This window comes from Mustela erminea, chromosome 1 (genome assembly GCF_009829155.1).
Source record: "Mustela erminea isolate mMusErm1 chromosome 1, mMusErm1.Pri, whole genome shotgun sequence".
Taxonomy (NCBI): Eukaryota; Metazoa; Chordata; class Mammalia; order Carnivora; family Mustelidae; genus Mustela; species Mustela erminea.
In genome coordinates this window covers 34,123,715-34,138,192 of record NC_045614.1, presented here as the reverse complement: position 1 = coordinate 34,138,192, position 14,478 = coordinate 34,123,715, and the positions used below count along the sequence as shown (strand labels likewise).

The 14,478-nt window shown below is 42.3% G+C and overlaps 1 non-coding gene across 1 annotated transcript; it reads right to left on the bottom strand.

Moving 5' to 3' along the window:
- Positions 1-1,334: 1,334 nt before the first annotated feature.
- LOC116581765 lies at positions 1,335-1,472 on the bottom strand. Its single transcript, XR_004282216.1, has one exon. It is a non-coding gene; the product is annotated as a small nucleolar RNA SNORA8 (small nucleolar RNA).
- Positions 1,473-14,478: the final 13,006 nt, after the last annotated feature.

The following is a 14,478-nucleotide window of genomic DNA, read 5'->3' as shown; positions in this document are numbered from 1 at the left end:
TATGGAAAAGTAGGGGCTCTGAAATCACAGAGAGACAGACAGACAGACCAATGGTCTCTGAGAAAGAGAAAGAGAGGCACGTGACCCAGTGGAGCCCAGCCTTAGAGCTATTCCTGTCAGGTATTAGGCAAACAAGCTGTTGAGCTGCTTTCCCACACAAAGGGTTAGCACAAGGAACAGAAGAACTGCCCAGATGAGCCTAGGCCACTCACAGAACTGGAAGGATAACAAAAAGCCTGTAGGTTTTTAAAAAAATAAATATTTATTTTTATTATGCTATGTTAGTCACCATACAGTATATCATTAGTTTTTAATGTAGTGTTCCATGATTCATTGTTTGCATATAACACTCAGTGCTCCAAGCAATACATGCCCTCCTAATACCCATCACCAGGCTCACCATCCCCCACCTCCCTCCCCTCTAAAATCCTCAGTTTGATTCCTGGAGTCCAGAGTCTCTCATGGTTCATCTCCCTGCTCTGATTTCCCCACCTTCATTTTTCCCTTCCTTCTCCTAGTGTCCTCCATGCTATTCCTTATGTTCCACAAGTAAGTGAAACCATATGATAATTGTCTTTCTCTGTTTGACTTATTTCACATAGTATTATCTCCTCCAGTTCCATCCATGTTGATACAAATTGTGGGTATTCATCCTTTCTAATGGCTGAATAATATTCTATTGTGTATATGGACCATATCTTCTTTATCCATTCGTCGGCTAAAGGACATCTTGGCTCTTTCGACAGTTTGGCTATTGTGGACATTGCTGCTATAAACACTGGCGTGCATGTGCTCCTTTCAATCACTACATCTGTATCTTTGGGGTAAATACCCAGGAGTTCAGTTGTCGGGTCATAGGGTATCTCTATTTTTTTTTTTATTTAAAGCCAATAAATTTTTATTTAAGGAGTTTTTACATGTGATTCCTTCCACTGCCAGTCACTGCTCATCACCATAGTTCCTCCAAAGTTAGAATCATAATCTTCAAAACAGCCCTTTTAAAAAGAACTTGATCAATCCACAGTTGTCACTGTCACTCCTATATAACAGGAACATAAAGTAAGGTTCCATTTCCAGAGATGATCATGTAAACTGAAGCCTGCCTCCCTCAGAGTTCTTTCAGCTGGGTTTCTTGCATCTCCATTTGAATACGGACATACTTTAAGAACTCCCCACCTGTAATCTTTGGGATCCAATGTCTTTACTTCAGGGCCCTGTTTAGGGTCTGAGTGTGGATCTGCCTGGTTCTCAATTTCAAACACCCTAGAAAAGGAGAAGCATTACTTCCTCTTGAAAATTATCTCAAGCTGAGCAATATGAAAAACCGTTAAGAATACTGTTTCAATAAAAATACAGGGTTTAACATGCACGAAGCCAAGAAAACCAACGATGCCAGATACTGAGTTTCTATTGCACTGTCCTTTGAACACCCAGCAGGAATGAGCTGCCGAGGGCAGATACCATGCAGTGCGAGGGTATCTCTATTTTTAAATTTTTGAGGGACTTCCACACTGTTTTCCAAAGTGGCTACACCAACATGCATTCCCACCAACAGTGTAAGAGGGTTCCCCTTTCTCCACATCCTCTCCAACATTTGTTGTTTCTTGCCTTGTCATTTTTTGCCATTCTAACTGGTGTAAGGTGGTATCTCAATGTGGTTTTGATTTGAATTTCCCTGATGGTTAATGATGATGAACAATTTTTCATGTGTCTATTAGCCATTTGTATGTCTTCTTTGTAGAAGTGTCTGTTCATGTCTTCTGCCCATTTTTTGACTTGATTATTTGTTTATTGGGTGTTGAGTTTGAGAAGTTAAAAAGCCTCTAGTTTTAAGCTACTATGCTTTGAGGTAGTTATTTATACAGCAATAAATAATTAAAACTGTTTCTATTTTCTTGAAAATAAAATGGTGAGGCAAGATGATGATGTTATAAGTTATTTTTAGCCTCAAAATCCTTCATTGAAACAAAATCTTATCCAGAAGAATAATATATACGTATCTGCCAGGAATACTTTTTCTTTCTCCCTTTCTTTCTTTCTTTCTTTCTTTCTTTCTTTCTTTCTTTCTTTCTTTCTTTCTTTCTTTCTTTCTTTTGGATGCAAGTGACAAAAACCAATTGAAGTAGCTTAGGGCATAATGGGTCTCTTTCCTCATGTGGCAAGAATTCTGAGGTAGGTGGTTGCTGGAATTGGTTCAGTGGCTCACTAAAGTCAGGTTCAATGTTTCTGTGATTTCAGGCATTCCTATCATACTCACGGTCACAACGTTACTAATGTAATGGCAGACAGGATAATGGCATTGAAAAGAGGAAGAAGGAAGAGGGGAAGGTCAGTACCAGCCACAGAGGTCCATTTTTAATAAGGAAGTCAAAGTTTCACAAAACTCTAAGCATCAGGGCCTTCTCATATGTCAGGGGCCAACACTGGGTCATGTGTGAAGTCACAGCTGCCAACAAGACTGAGAAATTGAAGGGCAGGATTGTCATGAATAGCTTTCATCCTTCTCCACACCTTGGAGTTGGGCTGATTGTCACTGCACACAAAATCAGGGTGTAGGAAGGAAGACGTGGGTGTGAATATTGAGCAATAGGGAACTGGCTTCTGAAACTATAGAAAGCACAAAGCGGAGTTGATCTGACTGAATTAGAGCACAAGGGTCTTGATTCCTGTCAATTCAGCCTCCCTTTCCTCGCTATTATCCTCTATCACCAGGAGGCTCCAAAGGGGCCTTCCGGAAAACCCCAAGACTTCAGAAAGCCAAATCTAAGAAAAAAAATATCGCTTGACCATTTCTTGACGTGCCTTCCTGCTCTGACACTCCAGAATCATGGGAGAACTTGCGTATTTGAGGAATCATAAGGAGATCAGCATGGAGGGACTGGAGGGAGGGGAAGGAACTGAGCCAAGTTAAGTAGAAGCTTGTTCATTTGCCCGCAGCTGCCTTCTTCTCAAACCTCATCTTCCCTAGGATCCTTCTCCCAGGACTTACTCTGGTTTCACTTTTGTCCTCTTTGAGGGCCAAGAGCTAGAAAGGTCAGATCCAAAGTCTTATTGGAGAGATGGCAAGAGAGAGTCTATGGATGAATCTTCCTAATTCTCTTTTTCTTCTTCCTTCTTACTTGAAGGCTGGTGTTGACCAGATGAAATTTTTTCTTTGCAGCTAAGAATTGCTGCGTCAAGAAAATATGACACTTTACTTTATGGGACATACACTCCATCAGTAATACATCTATCCTGAGGTGGAGGGAGTGTGGAGTCACAGTGCTAATATGGGCTCCAAAGGACGAAGGGAAAGCCCTAATGTTCTTAGCTCCAGGGCTGCCGAATATTTGGGATAAGCCTTTGGTTTCTCTTAGAAACCAATGAATAGACTTTGTAAGTGCCAAATCACAGTAAGCCAAGTGTTAACAAACTGATTAATGACACCCGCTAGCAATTAGCAGGTCCACAGGATTATTACCCTAACAAACTCTGTTAACATGAAGTAGAAGGGTTTTTTGTTTGTTTGTTTGTTTGTTTTGTTTTTTAAGTAAGATAAGTGTGGAATTTGAATGTTACATGTGATCCTTTAGAACTGGAGCATCAGATGGACAAGGACAATCTCTCCATGGGCAGGTGAGATGGGATATGGGCATGGGGTTTTCAACAATCCCAAGCACTATTTATAAGGCTTCCTAGCAAGACAATGGGAGAGAAACTTGAGGTAAACCCACGTGCCATTTACTGCAAGAGTTAAAATATCTTTAAAAGGAAGTTTAGCATGATGGTGGGATAACTGGCAACAAACCAACAATAAAGGATCGACACTCAAGCACAACCCTTGCATGACGCCTTGTCTTACGACAGCTGCCATTATCCCTTTACTGAGATGAAGGATCACTGAGAACCCTCAAATGTCAACAATATAGAACAATTGGTCGACAAGTGGAGCAATAGTGAACCATACGATAAAAGGATGATGCCAATGACTGTGACAGCTTCTGTCAATTGTTGAGAGCACAGTATGTGCCAGGAGCAAGAAATGTGTGTTATCTCATTTAGCTCTCATGAGAGCCCTGTGAGATAGGTAGTAGCATAATAACAGATATGTTAGAATACTAGATGCTGTTATAATCCCCCATGCACAGAAAACAAAACTAAGAGTCTAAGTATGCCCACGATAGGGGCGCCTGGGTGGCTCAGTTGGTTGGGTGTCCTACTCCTGCTTTGGCTCACGTCATGATTTCAGGGTTGAGAAACTGAGCCTTACATCGGGCTCCCCATTCAGCAGGGAGTCTGCTTGAGATACTTCCTCTCTCTCTGCCCCTCCCTCCGTTCCCACACTCTTTCTCTCTCAATAAATCTTCAAAAGAAAAAAGAAAAAAAGTATGTCCAAGGTCACCAAGATACTTAATTCGAAACCTCCTGATTCTGGAACAAGCAAGCTTATGCATTATATAGCTTAAACAGCATTTGTGCCAATAGAATCAGATTTCTGTTTTTAAAGATCCTCTGAAAACGGAGTTAAGTATTTCAAAATCCACTGAGCCTGTTTATTATTGGAGAACGGGGTCTTTTGATTATGGTTTGTTTAGGCTGCATTTCTAAATTCACAGATTCACAGTAAACAGACATGCCAAGCTCAGAGACAACCTAAAGTACATACTAATTTGGCTGGCCAAATTACTTTTATGCCATTTTAACATTGCTGGACTTTCAAGAAAAAAAGCCAGGATGGAATTTAAACTTCTTAACAAAACACAGATATTCACAAACAAATCTCCCATTTGGAAGGAAGGAAGAAAGGAAGGAAGGAAGCAAGGAAGGAAATCCGTCATAGCATCTTAATCAACATCCATGGAAGAAAAGCAAAAAGAGGAAATCCTCCTTTAGGTTTCTGAGATTCCTGAGAAAAACATTCCCATATTAGGATTCTTGGTCAAAGATGAAGAGGGGGTGCCTGGGTGGTTCAGTGGTTAAGCATCTATCTTCTGCTCAGGCCCTGATCCCAGGGTCCTGGGATCAAGCCCCATGTTGGGCTCCCTGCTGGGTGGGGTGCCTGCTTCTTTCTCTCCCTCTTCCCTCCTGCTGTCTTGTGCTCTCTCTCTCACTCACTTACTCTCAAATAAACAAATAAATAAAAAGATGAGGACAGACTCTCTTCTCCCTTCCAACCTCTGACGAAAAGTTCATTTTATAAGGTACTGACCAACGGGCTCAGAACTTCTACAGACTTCAGTTAGAAAGTTTCCCACAAAGTCCCTTTTACTTTGTACTCCAAATGACATGAAGTAATGTGTAAGAACACACATCTTAGACACACTGTCAGATTCTCCTAACGGACCTTTCCTCTCTCTGGGCAGTGCCTCATCCATGCAGGGTCAGCCTTCTACTTCTGGAACAGGGGATCTTCCTCCTGAGCAGTTGTCAAGGGGTTGGATTATACAACAGAGAAGAGAATTAGCTCCCCAGAAGGGTAAGCCATGACCAACAGGAAATGGGAGCCTGGAGGGAAAGGGCATGATAAATTCTCCTTTCTTACCCTCCTCCATGAACTACTTCCAGGCGCACTTCCTCCTCACAATCCTAGCAGAAAACTCCTGGGCACAAAGCAGACAGGCCTGATGCGCAGTCAGCACGTGTCCTCATGCAGTCATGATGCTCACAAGAAAAAGCATCACGTGGTTTCACATCTTTCTTTGCTTGGTTTCTCTTTTCCCTCCCGCACTTCCCTGGGCTTCAACCTCCCAAATCAGTTTCAGGGCCTTAGGCACCGCTGCAGGGCTAGAGATGGAATCCCTGGAGCTGGGTGTGGCTAACTTCCTGCCAATGGGATGTGAGCAGAAGTGGTATATGCAAATTCCAGGTCTCGTCCTGCCAATGGGATGTGAGCAGAAGAGGTATATGCAAATTCCAGGTCTGGCCCCTAAAACAACTGAGTACACACTTCCCTTCCTCCCCTTCCTCCCGCTCTTTCTCCATTATCCTTCCCTCCACTTCCTGGAAGTAGCAATAATTGGAGCAGATTTGGAGGCGACAAATCAATGATTGCTGAGCTACCATCCCAGTACAGAACCATTTATATCACTCAGGTGGGGTTTTTTGTTTGTTTGTTTTAAGATTTTGTCTACTTACTTGAGAGAGAGAGAGAGAACAAGTTGGGGAAGGGCAGAGGAAGAGGGACTGGGACAGACAGACTCCCCGCTGAGTGGGGAGCCTGCTGCAGGGCTGGATCCCAGGACCCTGAGATCACCACCCCTGCTGAAATCAGACGCTTAACCAACTTGAGTCACCCAGGCACCCCCATCACTGAGTTTTTAAGTGAGAGAGAAATAAACTTCTATACTTAAAATGAAAATTTGTTGCATACTTCAATCTTTGCCTTTGGCTCTACTTTATAAAGAACTTAAGCCAAGACCAATACTGATAAACTATTACCTGCATTTTATTTCCCAGCTAATTTCTGGTGAGCTCTCTTCCCCTGAATTATACTTAATGTTCTGGCTGAACTATAAAGGTGCTACTCTGACTTAGGAAGGCATTTACATCTGGAAATAAACGCTTCCATGGCCAGGCATCACAGCCAAAACTTGGGCCCAGGTTTTCTCCTCACAGAGTGACCTTCTTTTATGTCCAGGATGATTGACAGATGACATCCAAATGGAGGCATCGATCTTTGGAGTAGTGAGCAGCTGGTTTCCTTTATTCTCAAATAAAGATATGACAAAGATAAAAAGCATGATCTAGAGAAAGACAGAAAGACTTAAGAAGCTCTCAGGAGTCCATTCACATCCCTTAGGAAAAATTAGTAAATTAACCCTTATGAATGTAATAGTCTGTGGCTGACAGTGCCCATGGCCTTTTCTGCTCAACTCCTTTAACATAAAAGAAAGACCAGTGCAAGGTGAATGGCTAAGGTCTCGGCCTGCTGAGGCAGGATCAACCAAAAATCCTCCAGCAAATACCTAAACCTAAGGACAGTGTGTCTGGAAGTAGAGATTAGAAGGATGGTGAACATATTAAGAGAAGGGAAACAAAATTCAGACATCTCCCTTTGATCAGCAAACTGTACTAGGAATTTACCTTAAGGACATTACTAAATGGTTAGTCGGAATTACTATAAAGTGATGTTTATGGCAGGATTGTTTGTGTTAATGAGATATTACAAAGCCTCCAAATAACATGATTAGTAATGTGGTTTTACAAAGCCTGGTACATCCACAGAAGATAATATTATATATATTATAATATATTATATTATGTTATATTATTAATATTGTATCATATATTATATATCACATGTATAATATTATATTTATAAATACAAATCTATATATATTATATTATATTTTGTGGATGTGCCAGGCTTCATAATTATAAGTATCATTATATATATAATATAATACTAGATAGTCACTCAAAACGATGAAACAAGATTTGTAATCCTTACCATGAAAAAAAAGTCCATGAAAAGATGGGAGCTTTTACAAAGCATGTTTCTAAATACATGAAGATGGTCTAGAGTCTGGAACAGTGGTTCTCAAAGTGTGGTCCCTGGACCAGCAGCATCAGCATCACTTGGGAAAGAAAATGCAAGTTCCTGACCCTACTTCCTGGATCAGAAACTTCTCTATTGCACCCCGTACTCCATTTTAATAAGTCTTCCAGGTGACTCTACGGTACTCTAAGGATTGAGAGCCAATGGTCTAGAACAAAGAGGGGGTTGTTATACATATTTCTAAGGTCTGAGTAAGAGCTCAGTTTCCCCTTTATAATTTGAACGTAGACCAGTGTCAGGGTTTTTAGTGACAGTGGCCAGCAACAGAAAAACCCAGCCCAAATGGTCTCAAACAACAAATGAATTCATTACTTCACATCAATTTAGAGCAGTTTCCAGAACACTCGCTCCGCCTCCATTTCCTGTCATTCTTTGATGTGTATGCGTCATCCTAAACCTCGCCGTCACGTGGCTGTTGTAGTTCCATATCCATCCAGATACACCACGTCCAGAAGCAAAAAGGGGCCATTTCTTTTGGAATCTCCTTCTTAACAGTAAGAAAACCTTTCTCAGGAGCTGTCCTCTTGCCCCCACACCTTTCTCCCATTCCTCAGCTAATTACTCCTGAGTCACATGCTCATCCCTCAGCTAATTACTCCTGAGAGGACTAGGAAAACTAGGACCAGCCCAGACTGATCAGTCTGTAGTCCCTCTTGAGCTGAGCTTGAGCTTCAGGGAAGGTAGGTTCACCTTCCCTGAAGGATGGGTCCTGAGCAACACCGCAGCCCTATTAGTGTGGGGAAGACATGGCTTTTGCGTAGGCAACAAACTAGACTGACTCTAGACTAGGCATTGTTTTTTTTATACTGTTCTACTGAACTGAATTCTTCACCATCGCTATGAATTACTTGATAGGTGTGTTGGCAAATGGAACCGCTCAGATTCCTTCCTTCCTTCCTTCCTTCCTTCCTTCCTTCTTCCTTCTTTTCTTCCTTCCTCTTTCTCCTTCTCTTTCCCTTCCTTCCTCCCTTCCTCTCTCTCTCCCCCTTTCTTTCTTTCTCTTTTCTTTCTTTCTTTTTCTTTCTTACTTTCTTTCTCTCTTTCTGTTTTCCTTCCTTCCTTCCTTTCCTTCTTTCTTTCCCATGCTTTCGAAATTACTCCTGAGACTGAAAAAGAATAATTTGTGTCATGCCAGGTTTTTCTTTTTTCTTTCTTTCTTTCTTTCTTTCTTTTTTTAAATTTTTTATAAACATATATTTTTATCCCCAAGGGTACAGGTCTGTGAATCACCAGGTTAACACACCCCACAGCACTCACCAAAGCACATACCCTCCCCAATGTCCATAATCCCACCCCCTTCTCCCAACCCCCCTCCCCCCAGCAACCCTCAGTTTGTTTTGTGAGATTAAGAGTCACTTGTGGTTTGTCTCCCTCCCAATCCCATCTTGTTTCATTGATTCTTCTTCTACCCACTTAAGCCCCCATGTTGCATCACCACTTCCTCATATCAGGGAGATCATATGATAGTTGTCTTTCTCTGCTTGACTTATTTCGCTAAGCATGATACGAAGTCAGGAAATGACAGATGCTGGCGAGGATGTGGAGAAAGGGGAACCCTCCTACACTGTTGGTGGGAATGCAAGCTGGTGCAACCACTCTGTTAAACAGCATGGAGGTTCCTCAAAATGTTGAAAATAGAACTGCCCTATGACCCAGCAATTGCACTACTGGGTATTTACCCTAAAGATACAAACGTAGTGATCCAAAGGGGCACGTGCACCCGAATGTTTATAGCAGCAATGTCCACAATAGCCAAACTATGGAAAGAACCTAGATGTCCATCAACAGATGAATGGATCAAGAAGATGTGGTATATATACACAATGGAATACTATGCAGCCATCAAAAGAAATGAAATCTTGCCATTTGCGACAACATGGATGGATCTTTCTTTATTTTTTTTATTTTTTTATTTTTTTTTTAAAGATTTTATTTATTTAACAGACAGAGATCACAAGTAGACAGAGAGGCAGGCAGAGAGAGGAGGAAGCAGGCTCCCCGCCGAGCAGAGAGCCCCATGCGGGGCTCGATCCCAGGACCCTGGGATCATGACCTGAGCCGAAGGCAGAGACTTTAACCCACTGAGCCACCCAGGCGCCCCGGATCTTTCTTTATTTTTAAGGCAACTTAAAAGACTCACAGTCCCCAGTGTTGTAAGGCTCTGGAGCAACTGGAAATCTCACACATTAAACAGGTAGAAGTATAAATGGGTATACATATTCTGAGACCCTTTTGGATAGTATCTATTAAAGCAAAACTTGTGCTATGACTTTGCAATTTCACTCCTAGGAATTCCCAGAGAAAGATGGGCAAGAACATGCAGGAGAATGACCCTAGCCGCTTCCCTCACAACCAGCCCAAACTGGAAAACCAGGTAGAAACTGGCAAAGCCAGCATTTCGAAGCCAGATGTGTTTGCTTCTAAGTCCTGGACTGCCTCAAACAGGACAATTCGGACTTATATTTTTAAAAGGTGAATTCCAACTCATTTTATAGTTAAAGTTGTTGAAGCCTGTAGGTAGTCATGATTTTTAGCTGCACCAAAAAAAAAAAAAAAAAAAAAAAAAGGCATAATTGAAGAAAAGCTTGACCACTTAGCCCTTTATGAAGAAATGTGACTTTCAAAGATTTGGAAGAAGTCCTTCAAGTTGAGCTTTTTATCAGCTTGATTCATTTTTCTCCTTTTGCTAATTTTGGACTTTACTTCATTAACTTTCCCTTGAATTTAAGTTTAACACCTTTCACTCATCCTAATAAAATAATAGAACAAGTTCAGACAGGCTCACTATCAAGTCAGTAGACAATGACTAAGTAATTCCTTCATGAAGTGCTTTCTTTGTATCTCTTTGCCATACTTATCAGAGATGGGTCTACAGTACCTCAAACATCTCCTACACCAGTTAACCCAGGAAACCTGAAAATGGTTAGCTATCTCCTCTGGGGCCAGTGAAATCTGGTGCTTAAGGTTTTAGACCTTCAAATCTGAAACACCAGGATCAAATTCTGGCTTTATCATTTTCAGTGGTATGACTTTGGGCAAGTTATTTAACTTCCCTGGAATTCACCCCCCCTTTGTAAGATTTTTATTTATTTATTTGACAGAGAGAGAGAAGGCGCATAAGCGGGGGGGCGGCAGGCAGAGGGAGAGAGAGAAGCAGGCTTCCTGCTGAGCAGGGACCCCAATGTGGGGCTAGAACCCAGAACCCTGGGATCCCGACCTAGGCCAAAGGCAGATAGCTAACTGACAGAGCCACCCAGCACCCCCGAAATCTGATTTCCTTATCATTAAAATGAGACTACCACCTATTACCCTTTGGTTTAGAAGAGGTAGGAATGAAGTAAATCACATAAAACACTGTATATGCTTCAGTATGTAACACAGTTAACTCTTACTAATACCTGGCACAAATCCACGCTGCCTGGTACTGTTTCTTGCTCAAGTGTTCACTCCAGGTATTTGCATGGAGGGCCTGTTACGTGCAGATTGCTCTGAGGGATACAGGGACCAATCCTTTCAGCATGTCAAAATGAAATAACTTTATTCTGGAATTCATTCTAAAGCTATTTAGTGTGCATCTAAAAACGTCAGCCGCTGTATCAGGTATGGGGAAGCAGGGGCAAATAAAGAAAGTCCCCAAACTCCTGAAGCTTATACCCTCACTGGAGGAAAGAGACAATAAATGATAAATGATGGCACAAAGGCACAAGACGGTCAGAGTTAGTGGAGAAGGTAAGGCAGGTGTACGTGACACAGAGTATCTGAGGAACCCATGATGGATTTTGCAAAACCTCCTGCTCCTCGTCCTTTCTGTCCTGACCTTTCGGACTGATGAATGGCCCACAGAGCCACAGCAGCCATGTTGGGTGATAACACGGAACCTGGACGCGTGAGCTGGAAGGTGTCCTTCTGCCCCAGCTCGTCCTGCATGAACCACTGCTATTTTGTGTTTTTGTGGCACTGAGAGCCAAGCTTAATAGTAACCAACACAATTACTTACTCTCTTCTGAGGACATTTCTGCTTTCATCCTGATCAGATATGGAAGTCTGGAAGAAATTCAGGATTTGATTCATAAAAGAGAGAATGAACAGAGACTATAGAGAAAATGGCAGAGACAAAGAACTAGTAAAAATTTGGACCTACTTTCTATGTATATTTTAAAAGTATTAAGTTGCAAAGCTTCATTCATATTATTTATAAACATTCCAGTAACTTTATGGATTATCTACCTGAAGCCTCACTCAAAAGACAAACCCAGTGGCCAAGCACCTTCTCAAAAACATGAAAGCCAAGATTTAAACCCAGGCATGTGCAAGCCTTGAGCCCAAACTCCCAACCCTTCCCTCAAACTGTCTCTAGGGTCCACAGGAAAATAGAGAAAGTAAACAGGAAAAACAGAGGCACATATGACAGGAAGCTCTGATAAATATGGTCTACCAATAAAAGGGGACAAGAGAAAGAAGAATGGTGAAAATAAAGAATTGGTCGAAGATCCACCTCCATGGTCTTGGTGGTGTCTAGTTCTAATTTTGTGCCTAGAGGCAATCAGATTTGTAAATTCTTGTAACTTGAAAGCACCACCCCGACTGGGATTCCCCAGTTAGGGAAGAAAGCTCTCATGCTTTGCTGTATAGCACGCTCAGGTATGGTTCTAAGACCAAGACCTGCCCACTGTCTGCTTTTTTTTTTTTTCAAAATAAAGTTTTATTGGTACAAAACCACTTCTTTCATTTATGTATTAGCTATGGCTGCTTCTGCATTTCAATGGCAAAGATGGGTAGTTGTGACAGAGACATTAAAAGCCTGAAGTATTTACCATCTGGCCCTTTACAGAGAAGTTTGCAAAACTCTGCTCTATGGTGTGGCTACTATTCAAAGATCTTCCTAGTTACATAACACCAGCTCTCCTCTGACAGTAAAGCTAAAACCTCAGGAAGATGTTCAAAAATACCCATTTCCAGGATTTTTTTTTCTACTTCTGAACATACAGATTCAGGAGGAGTGCTGGACTTGTATACCCTTTAAAAAAAATTTTTTTTAAGATTTTATTTATTTATTTATTTATTTATGAGAGAGAGTGCACACACACCCAAAGAGTGCGGGGTGGGGGGGAGTGGAGACAGGGAGAGAAAGAGGGTGAAGCAGATTCCCCATTGAGCAGGGGGCCCAATGTAGGGCTTGATCCCAGGACCCTGAGATCATAACCTGAGCCCGACAGATGTTTAGTTGACTGAGTCACCCAGGCGCCCCAAGACCTCTGTATTCTAATGAAAACTTGAATTAAATGCTCAGCAAAACCACATAATGTAGAAACTTGAGGAATCCCTACATTGTATAACCGAAACTAATGTAACATTGTGTGTCAACTATACCCAAATTTAAAAAAGAAGGAAAAAAATGCTCAGCACATTCGAACCCCATTGCACTCTCCTCCTGTGTGAGAGCGACCGGTCTGTATTCCAGGAGGCCCCTCCTGAACATTTTTAGTGCATGACTTCGTGCATGCCTGCTACTTTGCTTAAAAATATGACTGTAGCTTTAATTAAATTTAAATCTACCGGATTCTTGTTTTATCAAGTCACAATAAACTAAGTGAGGGAAAATGGGGAAACTTGCCGTGAGGAGGATGGTTTTAGACCGCAATTGGTAAATAGAGTGAAAAAGAGAATCTTGGCTCTGTTCTTGAACTGGCAGGAAAACGCGGCGATTGCATTACTCAGCGGGTAAATGTAATGTCTTCACACACGTATTCTCAGAGGGGAGAACCCGGGGTTTTAATCATCTGGTAATGTGCTTTCAGTGAATCATGTAGGTTTGTCAAAAGCTCTAAGTGAACCACGGTTCTATCTCTTAGTGTCTTTGGGGGCCAGCTCTATTGGTCCTCCACAGCACTAGCAACTTTAAACAGAGAGGACAGGAAGGAAGGGAAGTTGTCCTTCTAGAGAAGTCCTGAGAACCAGGTGCTGGCCCAGGTGTTTGGGAAAGAACTAGGTGAAGGATTTCAGACACAGCCTATAACCCTAGGTTCCCTGAAGCTGCCTGTTGAACAGCAGGGTGAAGAAGCTGGAATGTTTCACATTTTCCTGGGTTCCTGATAGGAAGCCATTCTTGATAAACTGTGCTTTCTGGGGCGTCTGGGTGGCTCAGTTGGTTGAGCGACTGCCTTCAGCTCAGGTCATGGGCCAAGGGGGAAGGGGCAGAGGAAGAAGGAGAAGCAGGCTCCCCGCTGAGCAGGGAGCCTGACAAGAGCCTGCCTCTCCCTCTTCCTCTGCCCCTTCCCCCTTGTGCTCTCTCTTTCAAATGGATAAAGAAAATCTTTAGAAGATTTTTTTTTTAAGATTTTATTTAATTATTCGACAGAGAGAGAACCCAAGTAGGCAGAGAGGCAGGCAGAGAGAGAGGAGGAAGCAGGCTCCTTGCTGAGCAGAGAGCCCGATGTGGGGCTTGATCCTAGGACCCTGAGATCATGACCTGAGCCGAAGGCAGAGGCTTAATCCACTGAGCCACCCAGGTGCCCCTAAAAGATTTTTTTAAAAGATTTTATTTATTTATTTGATAAAGAAATAGAGACAGTGAGAGAGGGAACACAAGCAGGGGAAGTGGGAGAGGGAGAAGTAGGCTCCCCAACGACTCGGGAGCCCGATGTAGGATTCCATCTCAGGACCCTGAATCATGACCTGAGCTGAAGGCAGCTGCTTAACCGACTGAGCCACCCAGGAGCCCCTAAAAAAATTTTTTTTTAGCTAAAAAAAAAAATAGTAATGAGAGAAAGTTTAAAAGAAAGTGTGGTTTCCGGGCTTGGGTCACAGTGGCCACACATTTTTTGATGCCTGACGCGATGTGATGCTTTTCCCGGGGAATTTAAGCCACTTGTCCTTTCTGGTTCCTCTTGACTTCAGAGACATCAGCCCAGGCTTTGTGGGAGGGCGGGGATCCCTGTGGA